The sequence below is a fragment of the Crocodylus siamensis genome, chromosome 14 (assembly GCF_052110815.1).
Source record: "Crocodylus siamensis isolate JL-2025a chromosome 14, ASM5211081v1, whole genome shotgun sequence".
NCBI lineage: Eukaryota > Metazoa > Chordata > Crocodylia > Crocodylidae > Crocodylus > Crocodylus siamensis.
In genome coordinates, this window is record NC_143408.1 from 25,712,632 (window position 1) to 25,728,464 (window position 15,833).

Below are 15,833 nucleotides of genomic sequence, written 5' to 3' on the forward strand. Positions count from 1 at the left end.
AGGCAGGGCCAGGTCTGCATATAAGCTCAGGGCTGGGGCTAGCGGGGTAGTCTCTTCCAGGAAAGGAGTGCTTGTTTAGGGGAATGGAGGATTAGTTGTATTCTTGCAGGGGTGGAAGGCTGCTGCATGTGGGTATTTCTGTTGGGTTTAAATGGTGGTTTGCAGATGAGCCTATAGTGGAGGTGGAGGCCTCATTAGTGTCCAGGGTGGGACTTGATTGCCTTGAGCCCTGCTGGGGTTGGGCTCAGGGCTTGAGCACAGCCACAGAGGAGCCAGGGGCTTGGTGGCCAGAAGGGTCAAGGGAAGCTAATGCCTCACAGCCAGGGCCTACTCAGTGGGCCTAAGCTAGATTTGGCCAAGATGATGTATTCCTGCTGGAAGAAGTTTAATGTGCCAAAGAGTCCTGCATTGAGCTATCTTGTAGGAGAGCAGGGCAATGGGAACCTCAAACCTAGCAGCAGGAATATTTGTGGCTCACAAGCTTTGCTTTAAGCAACCCTTCAATGCCTCCTGGGAGCCTCTATAGGGCATGGCTGAGGGCATGGTTTCTCTGAAGCATCTGGGGTTGATCACTCTCTGGGGTGGGGGGGACAAGGAACTGAGTAGAGTTTCTCTGTAGATATTGGCCTGTTCTAATGCTCTAAACTTCACCCATGTGCAAAGGATGTGCCGCAAAATCAGGGCCCTAAAATGCCTATAGGAATGAAGTATCCTTGGTTGCCAGGTCCTCTACTTGCATCCCTGTAACTCTCTGAAAAGTTAAGAGGTTTCCCTGCAGCAATGCCTCTCTGTCACACATGATTTAGTTCGCAGGAGGTAAAGCAGGGAGCCAGGGCTTTAGTTCCAAAAAAAAAAAAAGAAGAAAGCTTTATTTGGTGATAAACCAGTATTAAACAAAAGCAGCGGGTTCTTCCAAATTCTTTCAGACTTGCATTCTCTTGTCATCTTTCCAGCTTGGCTCTAGGATGGGCTTTCTTACTCACTTGCCTAAGCAGAAATAATCCCCAGGACACAAACAATAAGCATTATTGCAGGACAGAATAATGATTAAGGGAAAATGAGGAAAGGAGATGGAGAATGCAGGCTACTGGGAAAGGTCAAATGGACCATGAGGAAAAGCCTGCTGTCAAGAATTAGAGGCAGCTGTCAAATGCTGGCTCATAAAGTGATAATGGGCTTCATTGCTAACCTCTGAAGTTGTTGCTGGGAGCTTTACCTCCCTGCAAATGAAGGAGGAGACGCATATTCTCTAATCCTCTTCAGCAGATTGGGATGGGATTTCCGGGCCTGACATATTTCCTTGGCCGTACTACGTGCAGCTGCTACAAAAAGCAGGAATGCAGCATGTGGCTTGCTGTCCTGTCAAGAATAAATGGGAACATGTGGGGGCAGATCATAGAAGCATAGAAAACAAGGGTTGAAGGGACCTCAGGAGATCTCATCTAGTCTAGCCCCCTGCTCCAAGCAGGACCAGCCCCAACTGCATCATCCCAGCCGAGGCTTTGTCTAGCTGGGTCTTCAAAACCCCCAAGGATGGAGAGTCCATAACCTCTCTGGGGAGCCTGTTCCTGTGCTTTACTACCCTCCTCATGCGGATGTTTTTCCTAATATCCAACTTAAACCTCCCTTGCTGCAGCTTGAGCCCATTGCTCCTTGTCCTGTCATCTGCCCCCACTGAGCTCGGTCCAACTCCATCCAAAGAGGCCAGATTCGTGTCGTTATTTGATCACACTGATAGCTCAAGGCACCAACTTGTGCACCTAGTCAGAGGCAGATCCTACCCTGAAGCTTCGCTCTGAATAGACGAGATGGATAAAGGACAAGGATGGAAAAGAGGTGAGCTGAGTTCCCCTGCAGCCCAGTTCAGAGCCGCCTCCCCTGGACTGCGCTTCTTCCCATCCCCACGCAAGCAGATCTCCAACTGGAGTCCGTCCCCGCTTGGCCTCGCAGTAAAAATATTTGTATTTGGCTCAGGACTAGATGATCAAAAGTTCAGGCCCTGTCTCAGTCTGGCAGGACTTTGAAGCAGCAGTAAATATAGGATGAAGAAGTGTTGCATGATGTTTCGAAGGAGGCGCCACCGGACAGCCGAGGGAGGCTTCCCAGAGAGATCCCTGCCAAGGGACGGGTCTGCGAGGGCTTCTGCGATCCAGGTGGGGAGTGACTGACAATAAGGCTCTGTTGCTAAGTGGCATGGTTGTGCGTGCAAATGCTGCTGGGGGGATAGAGGAGCAGTGCCACAGGGGAGCCAAAAGAAAGACCAGAGCTGTGCTTCCCCAAGCCGTGGGAACAGCCAACGCGACACAGCCAACAAGCAGCGCGAGCCAGGGAGGAGGGCCCAGAGGCTCACACTTGAGCCAATTCCTGTGTGACCTGGGGATGGCTCTGCACCCACATTCCCCTTCTGTGAAATGGGGGCATTAGCACTGCCTGTCCTCAAAGGGGACTTGTGAGGATAAGGCATTAAAGACTCTGAGGAGCTTGGTTAAGAGGGGCCAGAAAAGCACTTAGCATAGGAAAGAGGAGGCTTGAAGATACAGCCCCGTACTGAGAAAATCAGAGCCTGCTCCATGAGCAGTGTTTCCTGCCCCGGCGCAGCTCTGCTGAGAAGTGTCTGCACAAAGGGCACGGCAATCTCTCAGATCTCTCTTCTTGATGCTATATTTGAGGGGTATGGACGAGTCCCCCTGGCACTGCTTGCAGTAGCAGCCCTCGGGGAGGGCGAACTGAGCGACTGCCCAGGGCCCCACACTTTAGGGGGGCCCAAGACGTTGCAACAATTTTTTTGTGGGGGGGGTGAAGCTTTGGCAAGGAAGTGGCTCTATTTGCATTTTAACACTCGACTATTTATCTAATTCCCTCAGAGAATATTAAACAGATCCATGACACGCAGCCCCAGCTCCTGGAGTCAGGTGATGAACTCAGACTCTCAGCTTTCCTCCCCTTGTAGAGAAATAGTGCTGGCACAAAGGTACCTACAACAGAGAGGAAATTGGACCCAGCAGCAGTGATGTGCCAGGTGAGCTGAAGGCTAGAGACTGCTGCAAAAGGTGTGCGATCACCCACGGATCAGAAAAGCTAGTTAAGTGTATAAGATGGCTACCTTTCCGGGTGTGAGACATCCCTCCATCCTCATACTCCTTGAAATGAGCTGTAGTTACCTCTCGAAAGGACGCTGCCTGCCTTCATGCTATGCCTGTCTCTTCTAGGTTTGGCCAGGGGAAAGGCTACCTTTCAGCATAGTGTGTTTTGGTGACAGCATCAGAAACCCTCAAATATATAATGCAGATTACTAAAATAAATTATTAGCAGACTCTCCCTCTCCCACGCTGAGTGCTCCATTAAGCAAATGAAATAGAGGCATTCAGGCGCTCTCCCTTTTTATTCTTCCTTGTGATTAACTGCATAATAAAAGTGATATTAAGTGGGCATAAATTTTATGTGGGTCCATCTAAATGACAAACCATTATAACTACAACAATAAACAAGGGTCATATTTTTGTAAGCTGTTTCAACGTAGTGTGCATATGTGCAGCGACGAGCCCACCTCCTCTGCACCCACCCCAGCCTCTGAGCTGCCAGAAACGCGGCATGCCTCTCCATCCGCCTCGGCAGGTGTCACGAAATCGGCAGTTCCCTGCTGATGGGCCAATCTCCTACCTCTCCACTCACAGCCCGAAATATTCTCTGGGAGCAAAATTAGAAGCAGCAGCTAGTCTGTGCAACTTTAGCAGGCCGAGTTCGCCTCCTGGATGAAGTCAATTTTTTTTTTTTTTTTTTTTATCAGTGCTGTTGCTCTATAGCTGCTCCCATGGTTGAATTCTAGTTTCCAGCTTAGGAAACGAAGGCAATTCCATGAACTCAGCAGCATCACTCTGGTTTTAATGTGTTCAGCTCGGAAAGCAAGCAGGGCTGCTGGAAAAACCTGGTGGGTTAATGAACGGAGGCTTGAAGTCTTAAAGACTAAAATGAGCATCTGTCATGATGTGTCTGTCAACAAATCTGTGATCCACCAGGGAGCTCGGAGGGCTTATGGAAACCAGGGAAAGGTTATGAAAGCAAGGGAAGAAAACAAAGCCAAGGGGACGCTGGTTCATTCGCTTGCATCCTATTAATAAGGTTCATCTGTCTGGTCGCTCCCTTTTGCTGAGCAGCGCTCTCAGACTGTACGGACAGACTCCCACTCCCCTGATGCCTTTAAGGAAAGCTCAAACTTTAAGTAGCATCTCCCCTTTCTGTAGGGTTATGTTTGTTTGATTGCAAGTGGGGGCACAACCTAATTCTGCACAGTGCTCCAAGAACAGGGCAAAAAAACCTCATAGATGGGCAACCATGCCTCAGCCGTTCCCAAGTTGCGGCATTGATCTCTAAGGCACGCGCTCATATTCTTTTTTGCTGTGATGGGTCCTAGCGACTCTCTGGGCATCCAGAGTTGTTTCTGGCTTGTGACATTCACTGATCGCTTGACTCTCAATGGTCTTGCAAGAGGTAGGCTTCAATCCACGTCCAGTCCAACTGGCTGTCCATGGCAGCATCAGGAACTTTACGGTGCCCCATTTAAGTTTCTCTCTCAGCCCTTAAGCAGCACAGTTGATATCCCCTGTGGAAAGCCATGAATCATTAGGGAGCAGTTTTCTCTGATGGGAGCCTATTCCTTGTTCTAAGAGGGTTGCTCAGAGTATAACAGGACAAAATGTTTGCAATGGGGCCTCGAATGCGGTGACGTTCATTTGGTTTTGTACTTCATCACAACCGCAAACTGCAGGTTCCTGGCAAAGCTGGTTGAGTTCAGCAGCCTGCAGAGTCATCTTGGCCCAATGGTTTTATGCCAAGAGCACGGGTGAAAAAAGACATCCTGGTTTGACTCTGCAAGCTTGACTCTCCACAACCCTGGAAGTGCAACCCCCCCGATAAGTGGTAACGGAAATATGGCCAGTGGCAAAGCCAAGCTTTGGTTCAGCAGTGACTATGCATGGATCCAAGCAAAAGCAGAAGGAAGGAAAGACGATGTGTTGCAAAAGAGGCCTTGGTTCTGGGACTGGGGGCACTTTAGTTTGGATTCACTTATTCAGGGCACAAAAAAAACATCCATATTCATGGCCCAGGGACCTTTTCTAAAATGGTGGAAGCTGTAAAATCTCTGTAAACAAAGCTTTAGGAGGAGAGTGCCAAAGCTGATCTAGGGGAAGAGTGGGACGGATGAAGCTCTAAGTCCCAGGGCTTTACTACAGTGACTGATGCCCTATACATGCCCTATAAAGGCTGGGAGAGGGAAGAGCTTAGCTGGGTCCTGAATGGATCCAAGCCCTTTGCCAGGGCTTTCAGTAATAGTCGAGGTTCATTTGAACCAGTTCTGCAGAGAAGTTGATTTGGAAAATTCCATGTGAAATGCATAACTCCCAAGGAAACCATTAGAGCAAGCTCCAATTAGAGCATGTTAGGAAGCAAGAACCCAGAGTCACCAGCTCGTTTCCACTCCCCACATACACAGACTCCTCCGTGGAGCGAGTGGGAAACGTTACCCACCCGGCAGAGAGCTGCAGGCCAGAAGAGCAGGCGGCTGATTATGCAGGTTTAAATGTGCTGGGATCAGCATCTGAGTTTTGTCTTTGCCATTTTTCTTTATATCTGTTTCTTCTGTCATCAGACCTCATGCTTGGAAGGCCAGGATCTTTGGGAAGGCAGGTCTCAGGGTTTTTATGACAACAGTCTGACAAAACAACCTAGGAAATAAGAGGGAGGGTTGAAAAGCCTGTCCTATACTCTTTGACCTACCATTCCCTCTGTTGCTAGGAGCACACGACTCACTTTGGAGGTACTCAAACCTCACCGGTTCCCGCTGGCACTTTTGCTTTGAGGATTAAGCTCATCCACTACGTATCCCTCGTGCTCTCTTACAGTCAAAGCAATGAAGACAAAATCAGCTATAGCCAATATGCTGAACACTGGATTCTTTTTTTTCACAACTTTTCATTAAGAATATTTTTTATAAAGCTGCTGCTGCTGCTGGAAAATAGTTGCAAAAACTCTCTCAGCTTAGCTCAATCTTGGAAAAAGGTTAAATCAAGCTAGTAAGTGCCAGGTTCCCTGGACATCCTGGTGCATGTCATGATCTGCGTGCATTAAGGAGCAGGAGATTTAGGAGCAACATATGCAGGATTTCTGTCTCAAGCTGGAGGGGATTGCTTCTCCCCTTGCAGTCCAGCTGGCCTGTGGGTGACCTAAACTCCTTATCTCAGAAAAATAAGCATGAAGTCTGGAAATATGCAGAGTCACCTTCTTACCCAGCTTGGGAGAAGCCCTTGGCTGTTATGTTTGGAAGCGCGCACAGATCCTTCATTGTAATGTTGTTAATGCTGCAGGGTCTCCCCGTCAATTCCACATTGTGGTATGATTTGCACACGCAGAAAAGTCAGTCTGTAAATGGGATTTAAAATGTTTCTCTGGTCTTTGTATTGGTTGCTTTCCAACTCCAGTTCGTAGTTCAGCTTGAACTATTAGGCGAGCGCTCAGTTGTCTGTAACACGCCAGTCCCCCGTGGAGCAGAAGTCTCTGCAGCCAGGCCTTGCCAAAAGCGGGGCTAGTTGTATGAATGACTACAAGAGGTCATTTGGGCTAAACACTTCCTAAAAGGCTGCACATAACTTGAACCGCCATCATTCCACACTATTCCCAAACCCAGCCTTAAAGTCCGATCCAAATCCCGTTAAAGCCAGCGAATGTCTTTCTATTGATTTCCACAAACTTTGGATCTGGCCTTTAACTTCTGAGTTGGCCGCGAAGCCAGCCAGCCGCTCTCTGAGCACTTCGTGTCCCTGAAGAAAGGAGCTATGCACAAGTTTAGGTGAAGGTTAATTCAATCCTCAAGGTTTAAGAGGCAGACAGAGACAGAGAAGCTGTATCCAGGAGGATCTATTTGAGCCTATTCTTGTTTTCCTGTGCTTTCCTTTTGGGAACGATCAGCTCAGGAAAAATGATAGTTGAACTAAAATGAGTAAAACATAATTTGCTCCACTGACTGCAAGCTAAGTCCAGATGAGTTCCTGATTCTTTCTGCGAGCCAGGCTGCTTCATCGTGTTTGACTGAGAAGCAAAACAGTTGTCTCTATTTCATTCTTGCCATTTATAAGCTACATCTCCCTGTTCACAGCTCTGGGCATTTATGGAGTATTTCACACACTCCAGCTATTCTTCACCCCAAGCCTGCTGCAAGCTACAGAAACACCGTCCCTTCTCATCTGTGGTAGGCTGAAATGAGGCAATGAAAAATTAAACGATTCGCCCACTGCCAGGAAGCAGCTTCAGAGCAGGGGCTGTGCCAAAGGGGTTGCTGTTGCTGACTCCCAGACTTGTGCTTCGAAGAGTCCTTTGGAGCATGATGCTCAGCCCACAAGCAAGTGACCATGAGGTACAAGAGGACAAGGATTCACGGTTCAGGGTAACTGCCCCAGTGCGAGCTGTGGGACCCCAGCCCTCTTTTTTCAAGAGGGAAGCATTCAGTGAGAGAGAGCTAAACAGCAGCGGGGCAGGTTTCCTGCACCGTGGGTTGAGCGCCTACACCTAGATGGTTATCACAGCACTGTAAATCCCCATCCTCATTCACTTCATGGCCCCTTGTTTGGGCGCCCATATCCTAATGCAATCTCAAGCCAGCCGGCAAAGCAAGGGCTAAAAGCTTGCCCCTTCCTGAGGCCTGGGCCCACCACCAGTAGAATGACACTAGCTCTTCCTCCCTCCACACTGAGATGCTCTCTTCCCTTCTCTGTACTGCATCCCGATTCCTTATCCCCACGGTCTTTCCTGCATGCTCCTTATCTGGAGTCTAATGAGCTGCACCTGTCCAAGTGAATCAGCGGGAAATGGGGTTTCAGCACCTGGAGAATCAATCCTGCTGCCCCAGCACCTGTATGCAAGAGGCAGTTCCTATTAAAGTTACCTCACCGGTTACACACACAGGTGCCCCGGAGCCTCTCTTTTCAGAGCTAATTAGCAGGAGATAATCAAGTCTCTCTCTCATCGCCATGTGCTTGCAGCTGATTCTTTGGCAGGAGCTCTTCTTGGAAGTGCCACCTTTTGAAACCCTTCAGCGGGCCAGGATGGGACTGCACCAGGTTCAGCTGGGACAATGGGGAGAGAAGGCAACATAATATGTACTCCTCTCTATGCCCTCTCTAGCATTTCATTCTCTGTGATGCAAAACGCTGGTCACATTTTTTCACCAAACTGAGAGCAGGAAGGGGAAGCCATTTCCTTGCAAAACACAGTTTGCCTTTCATCCTTTGGAAAGCCCCGATTGATGGACACTGAGGTCTCGGCTTCACTCTATTGTTAGACGGTGACGTATGCTGCAAAGAAGCGAGATTCATCTTTCCTGAAACCATCCCCTGAACCTCATAGATCTTACGCCTGTACTCAGGTGCAGGTGCCCATAGAGAAAATCGTTCTGTAGCGACAGCCTCTCTGAATTTCACCAGGTGGCTGAGTAAGGCGACTAGAAGATAAATAGACCAGGGACCAAACAGCCCTATACGCGCAAGGCATTTGTGAACCAACATGACAGCCCAGCAGAGCTCAGGGGATGCAGAAGCTTCCCTGCATGCTTTAATTTTTTTCCCCTACTGATTAAAGAGCTGCAAAACCGTGCTGTGAGAAATGGGGCAAGGAGAGGGGTGGTGTGCATGGATGCTACCCTAAAAGGCAGAAGTGATGACACCGAGGAAGCCACCGTGCTCTGCTCTTCAGCAATGTGATTTTGGCCAAATGGGTCATTACCTGCCCCTGGGTCTCTTCCTGAAGCACAGATTGCTTCAAGGCATGTTCTGCACAGCAATGTGGATTTTTTTTTCTTTTTAGATGTTTAGTGGAAAAGGAAATAAAGCACCTAGCTGTGGATTAAGTCTCAAAATCCCTGATTCCAGCCAGCAAGTCTGAGAGCCGAGGAGCTCAGTTAAGAGAGTCTTGGCCAGAAGCCAAAGGAACTGGGTTAAATTCCCCAGATAAGCCATTTCTTTCTTTCTGGACAACTTCTAGATTTAGATGCTGACAGATAGGCTAACAATGTCTCCGATACCTCAATAGGACATTACACATTCATGTAACTTGCTTGCTTTTTTTAAACGTATTGATTCTCCTCCTCGGGGAGAGGAGCCTGAGTTCAATGGTGGGTTGCGGAGCTGAGTGTGCCTGGAGAGCAGCCAGCAATTTAAAATTTGGGAGGAATGGGAAGCAGCGCGTGCTCTGGGACCTGACCCTGGGCACCGATGTAGGGAACCAAGGGCAGCTCCTTCTACCTGTGTTGTTTGGTGTGAACATGTGAGCTGGTCAACCAACAGCCTTAGTGGTACCCTGTAGCTTGGGTAGGGTACTTTCAGCTAATCAGTGCGGCTGCAACCTGGTTTTGGTGCCTTCATCACATGTTGGTACCCACTAACAGGCTCACTTCACTAGAGCCCAGCATTGTGCATGGCAATCTTCACCAGTTCAAAAAGGATGTGAACAAGAGCGTGCAATCAGAACGTCTCACACCATAAATGATGACGCTTCACGCAGGACACTATTAAACTGGTCCTGACCCTCTGGACGTCTCTGTGACGCACGAGATCAGACCGGACCATCAGGTAAGGTCCAATTATGCATGGTCTCAAACCTTGTGCAATCTTCTACGCTGGCATAAGCGTGTGCACAACACCATCGTTCTGATGCGCTAGCACCTCGCTCTCCTTGGCAGGATCAGTGATTACACAAGTTACAAGGGAATAGGGAACCAGCCTGCTTGGACTTGTGAAACACAAACAAAACCACCAGACTGGGACTCAGGAGCCCTGATTTCTGTTTCTTCTTTTTTATGTGCCTCAGTTTCCCCATCTGTAAAACAGGGATAATGCAAATGATCTCCTTTGTAGAGCACTCGAGACAAACAGGAAATGTACTGTTTAATGGCTAAGAATTACAATGACGGAGAAGTGCAACTATTTTTAATGCAAATAAATGTCATTCCTGCATTCTGAATCAGCCTTTACATTTCAGTCATGCACCCTCCTTCTCTGAGGCCCCCTGCGATTTCTTCCATTTCCTGCAATTTCACTAAGGAGCTGCCCTGGAAAAATACAGACTGACTAAGCATCTCTTCTCCTGCATGTAATAGCTGCATTCACAGCAAAGTCTTTTAAAAGACCATTCACCAGCAAGGAAAACTTCATGCGTCTCACAAAAGATATTTCCAAATAAAATACCTATCTGCTCGGAAATGAGTTCATGCACTTAATTGGTTCAGAGAAATAATCTTCACTGTGATCCCATTAGGACTTTGCTATAATCTGCTTTTATTATCCCATGCTTGCTGATAAGACCCGGAGAATTTTCTGCTCACTTTGGGATCTCAAATGGCCAGCATGTCACAGCGGATACATGGGTTTCCCCGGCATGTTTGCTTCATCCGCGGACTAGCTCACCAGACACAAGGGAGGTAAGAGAAGGGGATGAGGTTCCTGGTTCCATCTTCTTCGCTGCTACAGACAAGTGGGAACCTGGAGAAGCCACTCTGTCCTAGTTTCTACATCGTTTAGGAAAGGATTAACGCTGGATTTAATTTGTCCCTGTAGAAAAGACCCTGCGCAGCACCTATAGCCCACGTCCGCCCTCAGGAAGGACTCGGTACCTGCACCAGCCCGGGTTATTCCTAGAGACTGTCTCCCAGAACCTGGAAAGATGATGGATCTGCCTCCACCCAGAAGCTACATCCCTTTGACAGAAGGGATAATGTTTAGTGAAACAAGTGCATCTTTCTAAGTGGACCCTGATACTGGATCCAACTTGGCCTACAGCAGTTGAGCTTCCAGGCATTAAATAGCAAAGTGCATGTAAACCAGAGTCACGTGTTCACACACAGTCGCATCCGTTTAGCAAAACCCGAGCAGCATCACGTCTTTAAATGGCCTGGTGTAACTTTGCAAATCATTCCACCTCTATTCACATTTGCAAAGTGCTTTGAGATCCTCTGGCATAAAACACTCTGGAAATGTGAGAGTATTATTCATAGGCACCAACTAATTTTTTTTTTATTGAGGTTCATAATTGCATTTATTTATTTTGCAGTATCTTGCTCCTTGGCCGCTCAAGGTAATAAAAGGCTAAATTCCCTAAAGAAAATTAAAATTCAGAAAGCCGATAACAGGAATGGACCTGCATTGTCAAAGGCAACTTTAAAAATGTTTCATTCTCCGGATGATGATATGGAAATTAAAACATTACTCATGCTCTTTTTGAACCAAACCAATAATCTACGCTCAAGCTGCGTAGCCCTCTGGTCGCCTCGCACAGTTCCAAAGAAGCTTCCACAATAATTTGTTAAAAATTGTTTTTTTTTTAATTTGCATACATAAAGGTGTTTTGCTTTACCTGCCCGTGCTTAATGAAATCCAGCTGCAGAGCCTGTTAAATGGCATTTCAAGGAAAATCATCTCAAAACAGATTGGATTCTGCACCCTTGTACCTGCGGAGCAGCACTTATTATCTGGAATAGGCTCAGGAAAGTTTTTATGGCTGTTATTTATTATTTGTGTTGTAGAAGAACATTGTCCTGAATGAGCACGGTGTAAGGCCCTGTACACACTTGTATCAGGAAAAAGCAACAAAAGGAGAAAAAATGCCTGGTTAACCAGTATCCTAATGGGACACCAACAAGCAAAGGGTTATCAGCGGTGGGAATATATTTCTATCCGGTTGAAATTTGGAATTGCCATTCCACAAGTCATTCCAGCAAATTCTGTATTATTAAAAATACGGTTTAGCTAAAATGAACGCTTTCCCATAGAAAACTGTTTTGACCAAAAATTGTCCAATTCTGTTTGCATGGATGCACTACTTTAGATCTCAATCACGAACCGCAGCTGCACTGTGCAAAGTGCTGGGGACACTACATTGCCCGCCCCCTCCAAAAAACCTCACCCTTCTATTTTGGGGGTGGTATGTGACATCTGTGCCTTTTATGTATAATTTTCTGTCTGTCAGGACCAAGATATGGGACATTATATTTGATGAAGACCAAAAATGCTGCAAAACCTCTACCGTGAAGGTAAAGCCAACATTGTGGTGTTCCTTCCCTGATTGCAAAAAACAATCATTGTAAATTCAGTTGCATGATTCCTTGTTTTGGGAGCAAATCCTTTTCAGGCAGTTTAGGGGGGCAGGGGAACCATCATAGCAGTGCAGGTGGCTCTGAAGGATCCCTCGCGAAATACAGGATCTGAGAGGTAGAAGACTGTTTCAGTGACACATTTCTTCTCATCAGGAGCAAAAGACAATGGAAACTAGGCCAGCGTTTCTCTTCCTCCTTTCTTTGCTCTCCAGTTAGTAGCTGGTCTCAAAAACAGCCCTGTCCCCAACACTTAAAAAATGTGCTATGTCACATACATGCACACCATGAATTTCACTTCTGAATTTGAACATTTTTTAGAAGAAAAGCCGTGGCCGCAGGTCCATGTTCTGCCAAATACTTTCTTGTTTAAGGACAGTGTTGAAAAACAGCTGATAGTAATTTGGGAAAATTCAGATGGTGTGCAGAGGGGATTTGTTGGAAATGGGTGGCTGTGTGGCTCAGAAAGGATGAGCAGAAAAGGCAGGAGAAAGCAATTCCATTTGCTAATGTTTCCATTTTAAGGCAAAACAAAAATATCCCTCGTTTTCTTTTAAAAAACGCTGTGTTGCCTCTCGGAGCTGGCAGTCCCTCAGCTCATTCTTGTGCATCCAGCATAGGTTTTCCATGCACATCAATGCAGCTGGAGACCAGAACAGTACACACGCGCTGCATGGAAGTTGCCAAGCTCTTGTTCCCCCTTCTTCCCTCCCCCATCACTTTTTTTTGTTTTTTAATGGATTAATTTCAAATCAGGGCCTGAGCCAAAAATGCACAGTGCAAGCACAAACTTGGTTTCTGCTGCACTTCCCAGTTTGTTACAGCTGGGTTCATTAGGAGACTGGAGGCCATGTTTTCAGGGCTTCTTATGCCAACTCCTCTGTTCTTCTAAACACATCGGTGACCACGAACAGGCAACGTCCATTTGTGTTTATAGGGTCATTTGCAGAAGCTTTCAAGTGAAATTGGAGGGAGCTGGGTGGTTAGCCCCATGGTGCAAAACTACAAAAAGAGACCCCAGCTTGCCTTGCACATCATCCTGCTGAACCGCAGTCAGCTCCACGTACCAAGTATAGTCCCTAAAAGAGAACGGTCAGAGCCCCTTGTCTGGGAAGTCAGGGCACTTCCTTCACCACTTCACAGGATCCATCTCCGGTCCTTGATCTGGAAATCAGAAAACAAATCCTCCAACAGAACTGACAGCTGAACACCGCAGCTAGCCACGTTCTCCCAAACCAAACTGGTCTAGAGTCGCCTTAGACCTAACAATCCTCAATTCGTGTAGCTGCACTAGTTTCAGCTCGGCTACACCCACCGTGCTGTACTAAAGCCAGCACATTACATCCTTTCAGGGTACGGCATGTGTTCAAAGTGGATGCTGTCCTTCCCTAGGGCACTCCATAGCGCAGTCCTTTGACAAGAGGAAAATGCCCGGAAGGTGCAGCATGTTCATGGACTGCAGTTGGAAGCTTTCCTATAGATCTGTCCAAGTTTAAAGTACTCTGCAAAGAGGATGGCAGACAAGTTTTCTCCCAGTTCCCCCCTTCATATCATCAGCAGTGAGCTTGGCAGGCTGATGGGGAGTTGGTGGCCTGTAAACCAAGCCCCAAAAAGCCCTGCCTCCTAGCATCCGTGACTCTGGGGCAGTCTGCCCAGCGGACTGCCCTGCAGTGGAGCCCGAGGCTTTCTGCTTTGCAGAGAGCTTCAAAATTGTTCATTCCAAACTGGGGCACAACCAACGTTGGAAAGATCAGTCCCCTGCAAAAGAGAGTCAACTTTCTCAGCACGGCATCTGTAGGTTGCTCCTCTCCCATGCCTTCTAGTGAAATGGCCCATAACCATGTAAAACACAGGTGATGTGTGTCTGGAGCATCCTTATAACATCGGCTGATCATCTAGTAACCCTTTATAAGCTGCTTAGAAATGGCAGAAAGTGCAATCTGCAGAAGAGTAGGGAACTAGCTGTAACAGCCAGAAATAAACCAGGGCTGAAAGGCCCAATGAAGACACGGGTTGCGCTGTCAGAGATGCTACGACAGCATCAGTAGCGGCCTTCGGGGAGGGCAAACCGGGTGACCGGAAAGGGCCCCAAGCTTTACTGGACCCCAACATTTTGCAACAGCACTGAATATTTGTATTATCAATATTGTATTAAGATACTTTCATTGCAGTTTCATGGATAGGGCAAAGTGAAATAAAATTGAAGATGTCCAACTTGCTTATAGGTCATCAAAATTAAGGCTCTAAGGGACCCCAAGTGACTCTCTTGCCCAGGGCCCCAGCAACCCTAAGGCCACCACTGACAGCATATCTTGTCCTGCTCCTGCTCATGCAGCACCGCGCAAAGCTGCTGACCGGACTATTCCCACCATTCCTTGCAGGAAGAACAATTGCTCTCTCCCGAGACTTCGGCCGAAGGTACGACGGCTGAACTGTGCTCGTTCCCAATGATCCGGCCTCCAGCCCTCATTCAGCTTTTGCAAATGAAAGTTGCTCTGTTTGTTATCTGCTGAACCTAATTACAGTCAGTGTTAGCAGGGCATCTGCAGAGGCGACCTGTTCCCTCCCGCTCTCTCCCCAGCCAACGTGATTCACTCGCTTTTTGTGCATTTAGCAAATTCACTTCGGCCGTTGCAAGGCAGAGGAGGAACACGCCCTGCTGCTCTGTGGTGGTTATATAACCATTGCCCACAAGTCACAGCTCCTGCATGAACAAGGTTTATCTTGCCTGTTCTCAGCCTGTAATAACTAACCCTTCACCAGAACAGGAGCAAATCCCCAGAGAAGAATAGCCTTTCACTTTCTCCTGGAGCCTTCACTGTAGCTCCTGCCTCTCAGTTGCAGTAATACCCTGTGTTTTAATTTCTAATTGTAGCTAATTATATTCTCATAGAGGTTAATTGCTCCAATGAGTTGAAGGAGAGTCAGCAAATCCCCATGGGAGAGTGAGTGCTGAATGCTCGCCTCTGCGGAGAGCTGCTCTGTCAAGAGGCTAAAGAATCTCTGCAGCGATTTGCACAAAGACCCTGCGACTGCTCCGTTCTGGGCCCAAGTCTCTCTCCTCTTCAGTGTTTCTCTCTCTTTGGCCTTCTCTGCTCCATGTCCCCATGCTCTTTTCTATATTTCCTTATCTCAGCTTGCAATTCCCACTGGATTCCTCTTGCACCATCTTCCCATCACTGATTCCCAAGCTCTGTAAAAGCCAGCCAGTCCCTTGTCAAGCTTCATATCGTCCATGCAGCCTTTGCTCCTCCACCATTTCTTGACCTCACACTTGATGGCCTCCATCCCTTCTTAGAAATGAAGCAACAGGGGACTCAGAGGGGCCTCCACAGAGTCCAGTGCCCTGCATTCACATACAACCATTTACACCGAGCCTTTAAAACTGTTGGCTCCAGACCTTCTCGACACCACCACCTGCAAGGCGCAAAGCCACAGACACCCCAAAAACCCTCCACCAGTGAACAGGAGGAGGTACAAGGGCACTACCAATGTCCGGCCACTGCAGCAGCAGGGAAGTCATGCAGGTACATGCCCCTTTGTAAAGCATAGCTGCTGGGAGCAAATGAGCAGATTCAGTGGCAGGCAAGACTAAATGAACCAAATTGGAAAAGCCAAGATAAAAGACCTTCCACTATTTATTGCAAAAAAAGCATCACCGCAGGGCAGGCCCCTCCTTGCACACCCAGGGAGGGACAGT